At 46.5% G+C, this 15,705-nt stretch overlaps 1 long non-coding RNA gene across 2 annotated transcripts; it reads right to left on the minus strand.

Moving 5' to 3' along the window:
- Positions 1–144: 144 nt before the first annotated feature.
- LOC108522383 (uncharacterized) lies at positions 145–15,695 on the minus strand. 2 transcript variants are annotated; one of them, XR_001883445.1, is made up of 3 exons: positions 15,655–15,695; positions 14,359–14,442; positions 145–378 (listed from the first exon to the last, which is right to left on the minus strand). It is a non-coding gene; the product is annotated as an uncharacterized LOC108522383 (long non-coding RNA). The 2 variants fall into 2 exon arrangements; XR_001883446.1 differs by lacking the exon at positions 145–378 and adding an exon at positions 13,102–13,247.
- Positions 15,696–15,705: the final 10 nt, after the last annotated feature.

Consider the following 15,705-nt stretch of genomic DNA (forward strand, 5'->3'; position numbering starts at 1 on the left):
ATGTTGGTCTAATGGTGATTTTGTATTTTACAAGGGTCCGTGTTTTCCCCACTTTGTAGACAAGATACTACAGCTCAGATCTGTAACTTGCCTGAGGTCCCAGTGCTAATAATTGGCAGAGTCAAAACTCAGGCACCAAAGCAGTGCCTCTGACCCTAAGCCCTTTACTCTTGCAGTGGGGAAGTGAACCATATACTGTCTCACGGCACCTCTTATCACCACTTGATTTTCCTGTGTGTGATCTTCTCCCCAAGACACACAGTTTCTGGAGGGCAGGGACCGGCTCCTATTTGATTCCCCCAGGCTGCTCCAGGCAAGGTCTGGTATCACATAAGTGCTTGTGGACTGACTGGTAGCCGGAAGGATTGAAAAGGCCACCTGTGTTGAGAGGAGGAGGTAGAAACTAATGAATATCCAGCTTCTTTCCTTTTTCCCAGCCCACAAGGTCACAAGGAAAGAGGTGGGGACATACTCAAGTCTGGACAGAGGAAAAATGTGGGCAGGGCCTCTGCGGAGGGGCAGAGGGCTCAGGAGGGCAGATACCAGCTGGATAACAGGTGGGAATGGGTGGGAGAAAGCTCCAGAGAAAAGGTAGAGAAAGTAGGAGGGACCATCTTATCTAATTCATCATTTTACAGGTGAGGAGGCCAAGACCACATTCTAGGGTTTTACTGATTATAATCAGACCCCCAAGTGCAAAGTAGCGTTTATTGAAAGTATTCAGGGAAGGAGTTCACTACAACTCATTGGTAGGAAATGTAGCCTTGAGGAACCTTTTCAGCTCAAGTGCTTCCCCTGATTGCCAGTGTTTCTGTGCCTCTCAGTTCACATTTATCCATAATTCAAATACTGAGTACCTTCCATGGGGTAGCACCGTATTGGGAATGAAAATGTAAGCAAAAGCAGAGGTCACCTTAGCCCAGTGAGGAGGGGTTTTTTTCTGACTTATCTTCCCTGCGGCCTATGGGTGGGGTAGACTAAGCCAGAATGAGAAGCCAAAGGGACAAGTGCATGGAAGGATGTCCTGCACAGTCCAGAGAAGGTCAGTGACTTGCTCAAAGTCACACAAGGCTGGAACTTGGGTCCTGCAGTGCTGGTTTCAGGGCTCTTCCTGTGCTCAAACATGTTCCTTATTCATCTTTACTTACTTTTTGATGCAGGGGGTGGAGGGTGGGGTGGCCTAAGATCACTATGGCAGCAAAGGGAAGTCAGAGAGTGTGGTGTGAGTGTTTATGGAGATGCACTTGAGTACAAAGCTGGGGCCCAGGCTGGGACCAGGGCTGAGAGTGACAGCTAGGCCTATGGGAGGAGTGCTGGATGGAGGAGAGAATTGTTCACAAGGAAGCCACAGGCTGAAAACACTGAGAAACAGCCTCCAGGCGCCAGCTACTGACTTCAGTTTCCAATTCCTGAATTCACCTCTTCTACAGTAATGCCAGCCCTCTGGCCTGACTGCCAGGGCTGAATGCCCAGGACCTAGACTTTGGTCTGCACAGTCAGAGGAAAGAGAGCAGGGCAGCAGTGTTGAGTGGAGTGACTAACACTGGATTGGCAGTGGTCCTGGGCTCTCAGCCCAGCTCGGCCATTACCGGCAGTGCCTTCACCTGTCAGGCTCTGGTTTACTCACTGGATGCAAAAAGAAGGTGTGGGGCTGCTTCCAAGGTTTTCAGTCTGAACCACCAGGACAGCTAATGAGACGGTGAATTCCAGGCCCACCTGAAATCAGGTTCAGGGTGTCTGGAATGCGACTCAGGGACGTGCCTTGTTAACAGATGCCCCCAGAGGGTTCTGGGCCATCCTCAGTCCTGGGCCACATTTTAACCAACAGGAACTTGGCCATCTCCGGGGTCTCTTAAGTTTCCCCGCAAAAAAAAAAAAAAACAGGTTCCTTGGGCCAAGGAGAGGAAGACAGCTATTTTCCTGGTACCCCCTGCCAGTCAATGTGGGATGGGCCAGTGGGAGAAGAGACTGGGCATCCTCCACTGACCAGGCAGGAATGGCCAAGCAGGACACTAGCAGAGAACCAGAAAACCAGCCCTGGCAGTCAAGATTTGGGGACTGAACTGGAGGTGCAGAGCCTGCGGCTGAGGGCAAGCTGCATGATCTGTTTAGGTCTCTGAGGTCCCACTCATCTCCATCTCCCATTCCTTGGCCTGGCCTGTTTACCTTAAATCCCATCCAAGCCAAAGCTCATTTGAACATATTGGTAACCAGGGAGCAGAGTTCAGGACCTGAACCCTAAAAGCACTTTGTGTTTGCTCAAATTCCAGAAGATGGACAAGTTGAAGAAACTTCACAGGAGCCCAAGAGGCTGGCCAGAGAGCCCAGGACTCGGTTCCTCTGTGGGAATGCACACGGTCTCCAAGTTATAGCTCTGTCTCACTGGGTATGGGCCTTCCAAAGCCCCATCTTTCAAGGGTTCCTTCCTCCAAAATCCGTCCTCATCTCCCCAGCCACAGTAACCCGCTTTTTCCTCTACAACTTTGTCAACCAGCCATTTTAATGTCCATCTCCTGCACTAGACGGAAGTAGGGGCTGTTCCACCTTTGTTCTCTGCAGCACCTGGCACACAGCAGGTGGTCATCAAATTGAAAATAGCATTGAATGAGGCAAGGGTTCCAGTTCAAAAGGTTTTGTCTGGAGACAAAAGTGCTGAGGAGGGGACATGTGCAGCCCATATTAAAAGAACTTTATCTCAGAGTTTATTTCACTATGTATAAAAATAATGACCGGGAAAAAATGCGACCTTCAGGACTAAAATACCTGTTCTTAAGTTTATCTGAGAGCCTCTGAGCAATCTCTTATGCATACAGTGGATAAAATATTTTTAAAAATACAAATATGGTTAACTATTCAGGTGGGATGCCCAGCCCTGATAACTGGCTCCCAGGAGAGGGAACATAATGGTGAAATGTGGAATTTTAAAGAGGGAGTAAAAGGTTTGTTGGGTGAGAGTAACTAATGGCCCTGAGACATTTATGACAAAAACTTGGGAGCACCGTGGCAGAAAGAAAACTAGAAACTCAGTGACTGAACCAAAGACCCAGCGGCCGCACTTGGGTGGGCATGGCGCTCCATGGCTCCCTGCGATGGCTCATCTCAGCTACTCAACTGCAGCCAAGGCAGGAGGGAAACCTGATTTACTCATGGAGCCTCAACTCCGGAGGTCAGCTATAAAATGTGTCCTACCCATTGGTTTGTTGTGAGGATTAAATAAGATCACAGCAGGGCTGTTAGATGCTTTTCCTGAGACCAGAGTAAACAGTACCTTGGCCTGATTAATTATATGTAACTATCTACATATAATTCTCTGATGTAGAAGACAGAGGCTTACTTATTCAGTTACTCACAGTAGCAGGCATGAGCCCCATTCTCCCCTATTTTCATTATTTTCTGGTTTTATGAAGTGTTCCCCTTACTTTGCTTGCATAAGGAACACCATTTCATCAGGACCTGAGAAAAATCTAGTATTCAAAAATGATTATAAGTGGGGCATGGTGGTGCCCACCTGTAGTCCCAGCTACTTGAGGCCGAGGTGGGAGGATCAGCTGAGTCCAGGAGTTCGAGGCCACAGTGTGCTATGATCACACCTATGAATAGCAGCCATACTCTAGCCTGGGCAGCATAGCAAGTCCCCATCTCTATTTTTACAGAATAAATATAAATTCATTTAAAAATGATTATAGCAAAACAATATTTCTAAACAATATACAATGGCATTTGGGTTGATTGTATGCATTCTCTTTCTCTCAGGTTAGGAGCTTATGCAGACTACATGAAAATTAAGTATTACATTTTGTTTTGTAAAATAAGTGTATAAGGCAGTCAGTGTGTAAAATAAGTTAGTTTGTAGTGATTAAAAGCATTAGCCCTGGTTAAGCTTCTTATAAAATCCCTTATTGTGACAGCCTGGAAAGTGAGTTAATGAGAATTCTGATGCTCTATCAAATCCGTTGGTCAAGAAACTTGGTCAGGAGGTCAGAAACATGGCCCCTGCCTGAGCAGCAAGCCTCCATGACCCAAGCCAACCTGACGACAAAGGCCTCAACTATTCCTTGAACCACGTGGACAATCAGGACATTCCGAAGAAACAAGTGATGTGGATTTCAGTGACGTACAGTAAGGGGCCCCTAAGGGTCACAACAAGGCCTGCCTCTTTGCAGCTGCAGCTGCTGCCCTCAAGAGCTGAGTCAAGGTGGAAGGCAGACCCCCCCACCACCACCACAGAAATGCTACTTGATATTCACGAAAACCACCCCTGACTCCCAATACCTATGGCATTCTCCCTGTCATATCTGAAATGTCTCCCTCCAGGGAACAATTATCCAACTATCTTACAATTTTCAGTCAGAAATTCTACAAGCGAGGAAACCACATGACCCAAAAATTATACTCCTGGATATTTATCCAAGAGAAGTGAAAACATATGTCCATATGAAGTCATACACAAATGTTCCTAGCAGCTTTATTCATAATAGATTGTGAATCTGCCTTAAAGATTGAGGCCAAGTTTACTTCAAAACCAGAATTTAGTTTCTCCTCAAACTGTCTGCAGAGTTCCATCTTGGCATCGCCAGGGAGTCTTTTGATTAGAGAGGACAAACACATCCAAGACAGCTTTGGACCAGCTGTCATGCTCACAGATGTCTGGGAACCCCAGAGCACTGCCTTGCCCTGAGTTGCTACAGAGATGGGCATGCTGTCCAGGAGTAGCAAGAACCTCACCAGAAGGCTCAACTTATCCTGGGTTCTCTCCTTTAAACATTTTCTGGCCTTACTATCAAAATCCAAGCGTTCATGGTCTGAATCGCCAGAGCCAGGTTGCAGAGTGCAATGAGTCCCATTCAACAGCATCCCATGCGTTACCACAATGCATTGAGATGGGTCATGCTCTGCCCATTTTGCAGATGGGGGAATCAATCCCTGCAGAGGTGAAGTGACTTTCCCAAAGCCTCGTGGCTGGTGGATCTTGGGCTGACATCGAACCCACGTGGTCTGGCTCCCACAGTAACTGAGGATGTATGCTTACATGTGGAATGAACTGCTGAGAATCTCGGAGCTGGAGCCAAGGGGAGCATGAGGATCCGGTCCTGTGAGGACCTGCGCTGTAGATAGCTCTGTCAGCTGGGCCAGGCTGCATTTCCTGTCGTGCTCCATCAGGAGCAGGCTCTCCTCACGGCCACACCCATGCCCATCAGCTGGACTTGACACCTTCCTGGGATCCACCCAGACTAAGAGATGGGATTTTTGAAGCCTTGAGTTCTAACCTTGGCCCTTTACAGGAATTTGCTGAGTGATTCCTCACAACACCCTCTGCAGTAAGTGCTGCTAGCCTCCCCATTTAACAAGGGGAGGAAACAGGTAGAAAGGAGTGAAGTGCTCCACCATCTTCTGCCACCCAGCTAGTAGCAAAGTCAGACCTAACACCCAGGTCTTTTTCTGACCCCAGATCTGGGCTCTAATCTCTGATTTCTCCGAGGCTAGAGAAATAAGCCACGAGGAAAACGTTAGTGCAACAAATGAAGGTCTTAGCTCCCTTGCAGCGGAATAGCCGTTCCTGGGTTCAGCGACAAAGCAGTGAGGGTAGCTGAGGCTGCTGGAGGCAACCGCTCAAGCCAGGCCACAAATAAAAGTGAGAGCGCACCCAATTAAACTAAGACCTTAATCAGAGGCTTCGTTCAGAGAGCCTAGCAGCAAAAGCTTGCTGCAGCCCCACAGGTGCTGGACGCTGAAGAGTTCCCACCAGCCTGGCTCAGTGCTCTGCACCCAGGCAGCCCACCTCACCCCCACCTTCCGAAGGTGGAACCACGAGGACTTCCGAGTCAGATGCACTTTGGAATCTGAGATGCTCGGTAAGAAGCTCATTCCAAATCTAGAAGTTCACTGCTATCAGGATGTCCTTCTCAGAGCTTTCAGTGCACAAAGAAACGGACGTGTCTGCCTGCCCCTGAGGCCGCTATTCCTAACCATGTTACCAATCCAGGCCCAGCTCTCCCTCCGGGGCCTTCCCGCCGCGCCCATCCCTTCTCCGGGCCCACGATGGGGAGGAAGCCCGGCCAGGCTCCCAGCCCGCACCAGTGCACTCCTGGCTGCCACGCCCAAGGCAGTCTGGGCCTTTCCTAAAGCTAGAGCGCAGCGGGCCCGGGGAGAAGTGGAAAGACACAAACGGCTGCGGAGCTGGGACGGCGAAGCAGCAGCCCCGCACTGCAGGGCCTTGGCAGCGGTAGGGGGTTGCAGAGCCCTCACTCTTGGCCCGCCCAGTCCGGTGACCTTTTCCACGGGGGATGCTGGCCCCTGCTGGCCGCGCGAGAGATCGCAGGGTGGCTGTCGCCTCGGGAGAGCAGAGAGGCCAGGAAGCGGTACCCGCCCCGGGAAGGGGCTGAGCTCTCAGGGCAGCAGCAGCCCGCGGCCCCTGCGTGGAGGCGGTTAGCCTGGAGGGGAGCTGGGAGAAGGCAAAGACGGGAGGACCTGGGCACGAGGCCCCGAGTTTTGGTCCTGTCCCCCCACCACCCTGGTAACAGTGCTAGCTACCTCAGCATCTCCCGGCTCACACGTGCTATCAAACGCCTCGTATCATAGTTTCTAGAAAGGAGATGAGTCAGAAGAAAGAGGTGAGAGGTCTCTAGCACGACTGGCTCTGGTCTCCTTCCAGGGCCTACCTGTGCCTCCAGAAGACTTCCTTCAGCCTGATGTCTTCCTCAAGACCAGCCAACACGGAACCATGAACTGGTGGGGCCGCGTGCATTTGACAGGTTACGGACTGGGTGGGCTGAATGATGGCCCCCAGGGACAGCCAGGTCCTAATCCCTGGAACCTGTAAATATTATCCTACATGGCAAAACGGACTTTGCTGGTGTGACTAAAGGCCCTTGAGATGGGGAGATTATCCTGGATTATTCAGATGGGTCTTAAATGTAATCACAAGGGTCCTTCTAAAAGAGAGGCAGAGGAAGATTTTACTACAGAAGACAGACGAAGCCATATTACAAAGGAAGCAGAGAGAGGGAGGTTTGGAGATGCTATGCTGCTGGCTTTGAAGATGGGTAAGAGGCCAAGAGCCAAAGAATGCAAAGACTGCGGCTCTGGAAGCTAGAAAGGGCAAGGAAATGTAGAGCCCCTGCAGGCTCTGCTGACCCCTTGATTTTGGTCCAGTGAAACTGATTTCAGAATTCTAATCTGCAGAACTGAAAGAGAATAAATGTGTGTTGCTTTCAGCCACCAAGTTTGTGGCAATTTGTTACAGCAGCCACAGGACGCTAATACATGACCCTCTACTCTCTGACTCTTGTACTCAGCACTTGGGATCAAACAGTGAACCGGACAAACCTCTATACCTCCCAGGGAAGTTGACCATCTGTCTGTCTCTGGATTTTAAAAAGGAACAGCCAAGTGGACATTTTTTCAAAGATATATGATTGGTCAATAAGCACATGAAAATGCACAAAATCATTAGCATTAGGGCAATGAAAATTAAAACCACAATGAGATACCATTTCATACTTACTAGGATGGCTATAATAAAAGTCAATAACAAATGTCAAAAGTGTGGAAGAACTATAATTTTCATATATTACTGACGGGATTATAACATGGTACAACTAATTTGGAAAATAGTTTGGTAGTTTGGTTTTTTGAGATGGAGTCTTGCTCTGTCGGCCAGGCTGGAGTGCAGTGGTGCAATTTCCGCTCACTGCAACCTCTGCCTTTCAGGTTCAAGCAATTCTCCTGCCTCAGCCTCCTAAGTAGCTGGGATTACAGGCACCCACCACCACACCCAGCTAATTTTTGTATTTTTTGTAAAACGAGGTTTCACAATGTTGGCCAGGCTGGTCTCGAAACCCTGACCTCTGGTGATCCACCCGCATCAGCCTCCCAAAGTGCTGGGATTACAGGCATGAGCCACTGTGCCTAACCAGTTTTTTAAAGTAATCTACCCAAAATAAGCACATACTCCAAATACATGTGCATATAAGAACAGAAGCTATGAATGTTCACAGCTGCATTATTCATAGTAGCCCAAACCTAGAAATAAATGTCCACCATCAGTGAATGAAAACATGGTATTTGCAATGGAATATAAAGGAACAGATTACTGTTATGCTGCAACATGGAGGAGTCTCAAGAACATTACACTAAAAGAAGGAAGACACAGAAGACCACATATTGTATTATTTATATGAAATGTCAAGAGGCAAATCCATACAGACAGAAAGATTAGTGGTTGCCTGGGACAGGGACGGGGTGGGAATGGGAATGGGAATGGCTACAAGTAGAAGTATCTTTGGAGTGATAGCATTTTAAGGTTGGATCATTATGGTAGAACAACTCAAAATGGATTTTGTGATATACAAATTAGACTTCAATAAAGCTGGGTTTTTTGTTTTATTAAAGGCAAGTCTAGGATATAGGATAATAAAGCCTCAAACCTCACAGGAGTATTTGCATTTTAAGAGAGGGAACTTAAAGATTTCGAAACCTATAGTATGATGGAAGGCCTGGTGACAGAACAGACCTGTGACTATGGCCCAGCACCTCTCTGGATCATCCTGATGGGCAGCCCTACCACCCTGTACCGCAGCTATGTTGTGCCACCTTTCACATTCTGGGGAGCAGTGGGAACAGAGCTGCACACTGTTCGCCTCATACCTTGGCTGGGGCTCAACATGGGAACCAGTACATGCTCCATACAGCCACGATTCATACAAAAGCACCCCGTGCCTGATGCCTCTGCTTTCCACCAGTCAGACATGGAATCTGCTTCTCCCACCCCAGGGCTGGGTCTCTGGAGACACTGCATTCCCCTCCTCTCAGTAGGGCTCTGCACCTCACCCCACCCGGCTCTCCCCAGCTCCATTCTGCCGACTAGGCTGCTCTCTAGGGAGGTTAAGATGTGGGAGCTGGGCCAGGAGGCTGCTGCAGCAAGATCAGAGCTGCCAATCCCATTTAGCTCTGCATCTCTCAAGAACCTAAGGCCAGCTTAGAAGCACCCCTCATCCTGAAGCTTTCCTTCAAGTAAAAGAGTGCCCATGCCTGGCACTGCAGAGAATGTGGCCCTGCTTCCAGAAACTCAGGACCCACCCTGCCTAATTTGAAGTTTTTCTTCTTGATCTACTTTACAAATCTCTCCCACTCTTACCTCCGTGAAATACAAGCACATACAAGTATCTATTCTCTCATGGCATGTGAATTCCCCCACCCTTTAGCTCAGTCTAATAAAAGCAAGCAAACCGTGGGTGAGAACCATATTTAAGACCTCTAGCATCCTCTCCAATGGTCTCTTCTACAAAATGACAAGTGTAGGCCTAAAACAGAGGAATGGGAATAGCTCCACTTTTAAAAGTAAAGGAGTCAAACATTGCCGGTAGATTTTAAAAAGATCTAGAGGTTTTCTGTTTATTTTTTTAAATTACACATAAAAGGTTTTCTTTTATTTAGGGTGAAGCTGTCAGGCTCTAATAGCAGCCTGGCATAGACAGTGGCCAAAAAAAGAACAGAAGACAGGATCTTGTAATACAAAATAAATACAAACTTGTAATCCAATCAAATACAACTGAGGGTGAAGGAAAAAGAAGGAGGTCTCACCCCGCACCCAGCCTAAAAGGAGAGAAAAGTGCTGAGCCCAAGTAAGTTTTCTAAAACATGTTAACAGTTTCTTGTGTGTCCATCACTAAACTCATTCATTAACTTTCCAAGTTGGTGCCATGTGCTTCCTGCTCCCCTGGGTACCTCCTGCAGACCACACTCATCACTAGAGTATCTGAGTCACCACAGGTCTACCTCAGCCCATTGTTGGGACTACAGGCTGGGTCTTGATGCAGAATATACAGCATACAGGCCTTCTCCCAGGGAGAGAGTCAGAAGCCCAAGATAATTTACATCATGGAGAACAAGGATGATGCACAGTTTGGGACTCAAGCTGCTTCTTCCCAAGTTCACAGAGAATCTGTGTGACTTGATGGCACCTCCAACAGGAGACAAGGTGGTCCTCTCTCCCACCCTGCTTTATAGACAGGCATCAGGGAGGCAGCAAGCCTCTGATTGCTCCCTCCACACCTGTGGTTCTCAGCTCTGATGAACCTTCTTGCCCTGAGCACCATCTGGAACCTTGGCATGCAGCTGAGGTTGGCAGGGGGTGAAGGGAGGGAGCTTACAGAAGTCCCTCAGGTTGGCCAGGCACACTGACTCATGCCTGGAATCCCAGCACTTTGGGAGGCCCTGGCAGGCGGATCACCTGACATCAGGAGTTCTAGGCCAGCCTGGCCAACATGGCAAAACCCCATCTCTACTAAAAATACAAAAAATTAGCCAGGGGTGGTGGTGCACACCTGTAGTCCCAGCTACTCAGAAGGCTGAGGCAGGTGAATCGCTTGAACCTGGGAGGCGGAGGTTGCAGTGAGCCGAGATCGTGCCACTGCACTCCAGCCTGGGCAACAGAGTGAGATTGTGTCTCAGGGAAAAAAAAAAAAAGAAAGAAAGAAAGAAAAGAAAAGAAATTCCTCAGGTCAAAAGTAGGTGCTGTAGGTGGGCGCTCCTGTAATGCTGTGTTCTGACCCAGAGAGTTTGCCTTCTTCATGTACGCTCTAGTCACGAGTCACACAAGACCAACAACTAACATATGCAAGATTGCAGTAAGCACAGCAACTCCAACCAGCAGGCCCAGGTAGTTAAGGGATAATCCAACTCCTGAAACACAGAGCAATTTTTTTAAAGCAAACTAAGTGACAGGCCGAGAACTAAGTAACAGGGTGAGAGCCCATTCCCTTTCCTAATGGGCTTTTGAAAGTACCTTCAGAGATTTATGCTCTTATACCCATCCCTAGCATACTGTCAGGCACATCATAGGTAAGTATTTTCTGAGAGAATAAACAAATGTTAGCATTTGATTAAAAGCCAAAGCCAGACTTGGAACAAATGAACCTGGTAATATAAGGGCTCGCCACCTATTTTTGCTATATAGCTCCCTCAACAACCCTATGCATGCACACAGAGTTAACTTTGGAAAACGCCTAACATCCCTTTGTGATGCTGAATCTAAATTGCCTGAGAGCTGATAATTAAATATTTTTCATTTTATGCATATCAAAATTGTTTATTTTAAAAAAGATTGTTACATTTGAGACCATGTACCCAGAGAAGCACAAGGCTAGTTGTATTTCAGAATGTATTCTACCGTCAGATAGCTTATATGGATGCAAAGAAATAGAAACTATCTTTAGAACAAAATCCACAGAAGCTAGATGACTGCAACCTCCAGATGACTGACTCACAGACCCTGTTCCAACTTAACTCCTGTCACTGACTTATCTGGACACTTGAGAGGGCAGGGGAAGAAAAAAAAACATGAAATATTTTAAATAGTCAGTTACATGTAGATTTCTAGTCATAAGAAATTCAATGACTATATACTGAGCTTCTATTTTATGCCGAACTCAATCTCCTCTTGACATATACAAACTAAGAAACCCCCACCTCAAGAAAAAAAACTTGCAAATAGCATTGCAAGATTACCCACCTGCCCTTAGAGTCCAGTGGAAAAAGATTGTGCTAAATGGCATCTTTGCTGGGATTTCAGCATCTAACATTCAAAGATCTAAACAAAGCCTTCGACATCTAGTCTAATCCTTTGTTTCACAGGGATATGCAAGACCTGAGCACCAAGGTCACACAGCAAGTTAGCAAGATGGGAAATAAAAATCATGTCTATTGATCTGCCTGTGGCAGCACAGGCAGGTTACATTATTTCAGAGGTAACTGTACCAAATGAATTACCATCACCAGCAGTAAGTCCTTAAAAAGGCTAAGGGCATCCGTTAATTCATTACCAACTGCTCTATGCTGGACCCGCTCACAAGGAGCTCACATCGATTTTCCGGTGCAAGTCCCTGCCCAATATAATCTTTGATAAGAAGAAAAAAAGCAAGACAAAAGCAAGGGTCACAAAGGAGCCTTGGGGAAACAACTGGATGCTCAAGTTAATTCCTACTCACGTCTACTTTGATCAGAGTCAGGAATAGCATCCTATGGAAGTATTTCAAAGGCAAAGTTGCAGAATAAAAATCAGCACAATGAACATTCTCATAGTAAATGACCTCACAACATGTTCCAAGTTCTAGAACAGTTCCTGGACTTTGTCTAGAACATTTTCCTTTGGAAAATGCTTTCTTTGGTATTTGTGGCCAAAGTCTTCAGAATAAGAGCTCCACCCTGACCTGCTCAGGGTACAGGACTTCCAGGAGATCCCAGCAGCTGGTAAATACAGCCAGTGGCAGGGTGCCTGAGCAACCGATACCTGGGCGGGGAGCATGCACACACAGCATGCCAAGCTACATGGGGGCATGGACTTCAGTCCTCTTGGCAGCGAGGATCACCAGAGCTTTAGGCCTGTCTCACACCCATTCACATCTAAAGACAGAAGAAATAGGCTGTTCTGATCAGTCTCACTGTCCAGTCCCTTCTACCACGCTGTCTCCCAGAGTGTCCCAAAGGCTCCTCTGCTGCTCTTCCTCTCTGTTGCTGGCCTCCACCTGTTCCTTGAACACACCACACACAACCCTGCCGCAGGGCCTCAACACCATCCAGAAGCCTCTTCCCCTGAGGGCTACATGGCTCTCCCTCATCATCTTCTCAAGGAGGCCTTCCTTCACCACCTTTTAAAGACTATTATCACATACATGTGCATACACAAAACCCTATTTATCCCCTTTATCTGATTGTTCTTCATAGAGCATATCAGCTCAGGTACTCTGTAATTTATCCAGTCTATCTCCTGATTAGACTGTGAAGTACACGAGGGAAGGGATTTGCCTTTTAGGTTTGCTATTGAATCCCTAGTGTCCCAAACAATGCCTAACCCATAGTAAAATGCAATACAATATATTACATACATGATGAATTAATAGCCAATTCTTCCTCGGGTTGGGGGACAAGCATAACATTCCCATGATGTAGACTGAGTAAGGGTCTGCTCTCCATGGGAAATGACGTGGCCTAGCATCGGGGGACTCTGCCTAGTTCAACTTGATCCTGATTGAATCATGCCTAATCCAAGTGTGGCACATGCTATTGACCACCAGCAGCCAAGAGACCTATCCATACCTTCAAGGAAGGGGCACCTCTTCGCCACCTTGTGGGTTCCTAAAGCATCCTCAGTGAGGGCCCTTATCTGGTAAGACAGGGGATCAGGCACATCTATTCCTTGAGACCTTGAGTGTAGCCAGGAAGCATACCTGACATTCACAGCGTCTTTTCTAGGAATGGTTTGAAAGGGAGGAGAAGAAAACAATCTAAACACCACTTGGTAAAGAAATTTTACATTGTTTTTAAAGACTCTGAGATTAGACAGTAAAGTTATGAAACTATATTGTAGACTATTGCATTCATTAATTTAGCTTATTTAAATTCAGGATTCTTTTCCACCAAGTAATTTCTTAATTCACCTCTGTAGAAAAAAAGCTGCAGGTTTAGCACAGGGAGTGTTTTTGTTTATTTTTAAGAGACAGCGTCTCTCTCTCTCTCTGTCATCCAGGCTGGAGTGCAGTGGTACAATCATAGCTCACTGTAGCCTTGAACTCCTGGGCTCAAGTGATCCTCTCCTGCCTCAGCCTCCTGAGTAACTGAGACTAACAGGCATGTGCCACCATGCTTGGCTAACTTTTTTGTATTTTTTGTAGAGACAGTCTCGCTATGTTGCCCAGGCTGGTCTTGAACTCCTGTTCTCGGGAGATCCTCCTGTCTCAGCCTCCCAAAGTGCAGGGATTACAGGAGTGAGCCACAGTGCCCAGCCAGAGAGAAGATTTTTTATCATACTCTTCAAGACATTAGTGACCCTGGCCACAGTTCATTGTGTTTTACCAGGCTCTTCTCCCATTTACTACAAAGGAAGGGAAAACTGATCAAGATCTTGTTTGACACTCTAGTTTTAACACTTTATGGGTATTTTCCCTTTATTTCAGGTACTTGAACTATAGTAGAACTATATATTTTCTCCCCCAAATGGAATAACCACAAATACAATTAACAGTTTTGAGACAGGGTCTCACTCCCATCACCTGGGCTAAAGTGCAGTGGAATGATCTTGGCTCACTGCAGCCCCTGCCTCCCGGGTTCAAGCAATTCTCCCACCTCGGCCTCCCAAGGAGCTGGGACTACAGGTACATGCCACCATGCCCAGCTAATGTTTATGTACGCGTATTCTTAGTAGATACGGGGTTTCTTCATATTGCCTAGGCTGGTCTCGAATTCCTGGGCTCAAGTAGTCCTCTCACCTCGGCCTCCCAAAGTGCCGAGATTACAGGCATGAGCCACCACACCTGGCCCAACACATCTTGAATAAAACTACTAAACCTCGAGAACACTTACTTTTCCATTCCAGTTAGCTTGCCTTCATCATTTTGGAGTGAATAGCAGTTGTTTTTTGTTTGTTTGTTTGTTTTTTCCGAAGATCTGCAAGCAAGAATAGAGATTATGATGGTATAAGACTATCTTTGTTTGTTATTAGAACTAGCCAAGAGACAACACATTCCTACCAACTGATTGTGGAGGCTGCCTTCGGACTGAGAATACTTTGGAGTGTTGCCAAAAAAGACCCAATGAACCGTGGCATCATGTAGACCACTGTTGCTTATCTCTGTTAGGAGTGTATTCTTCTGAAGAGACTTTAAGAACAAAAGTTAAAGGCAACTAATTCCAGGAAAGAACTACTGAGTGGACACTTAGTTACTGATCATTAAAGTCGAGTCAGGTCTTGACAAAAAGTAAAGAACCTTATTGTCTTCTGTTCCCACTTTTGGTTGTGTTCGACTACCTGTGTCATCTGTTGCAGACCTCCTTGTTAGTTATGAAAGAAAAAGGAAGACTCATAATGCCAAAGCCCACATACTCCAGGATCTATAGCAATGTTACAGTGTTCATCATTGTATACTACTACATAACTACGTTATTGTAGTTATGTCAAAGGCATGAAGGCTTATATCTTCTTTTTTTTTTTTTTTTTTTTTTGCATTGCTATTAGTCTTTTAGTGGCTACAAAGGAGTCAAGTACATGATCTAATTTATTTGATCTTGTTAGCCACTTGTTTTAAAATTTACATTAATAATCCTGTGATGAATATGTTGATATGAGTTTTCCAAAGTTATATATTTCTGGGATTTCTACAAGTGGAATCTCTGGTCTGAGAACCATTTGGTTTTGGCTCTTAATATGTCTGTTGCATTGTTTTCAAAGAGGCATATCACAATTCACAACCCTGTAAGCAATGTTTTCTCATCACCACTAACACTTTATAGATTGTTTTATAGGCCATGCCCATGCACTGTTTGAAACTTGTCATATTAACTCATTTAATCTTCACAACCACTTCCCCAAAACAGGTCAACCACCAGTTCAGAGAAAAGGTAACGATGCTGGTGCTGGTGATAATGACAGTAATAGTGTTCCTCATCAGTTAGGTCTCGGTGAATTAGAAACTTTAGAACTAAAACCTTGTTAAACTTACATGTGGGCCGAGCATGGCGGCTTATGCCTGTAATCCCAGCACTTTGGGAGGTCGAGGCGGGTGATCACCTGACATTAGGAGTTCAAGACCAGCCTGACCAACGTGGAGAAACCCCATCTCTACTAAAAATACAAAATTAGCCAGCAGTGGTGGCGCATACCTGTAATCCCAGCTACTAGGGAGACTGAGGCAGGAGAGTCGCTTGAACTCA

The sequence above is a fragment of the Rhinopithecus bieti genome, unplaced genomic scaffold (genome assembly GCF_001698545.2).
Source record: "Rhinopithecus bieti isolate Rb0 unplaced genomic scaffold, ASM169854v2 scaffold_65310, whole genome shotgun sequence".
Lineage (NCBI taxonomy): Eukaryota > Metazoa > Chordata > Mammalia > Primates > Cercopithecidae > Rhinopithecus > Rhinopithecus bieti.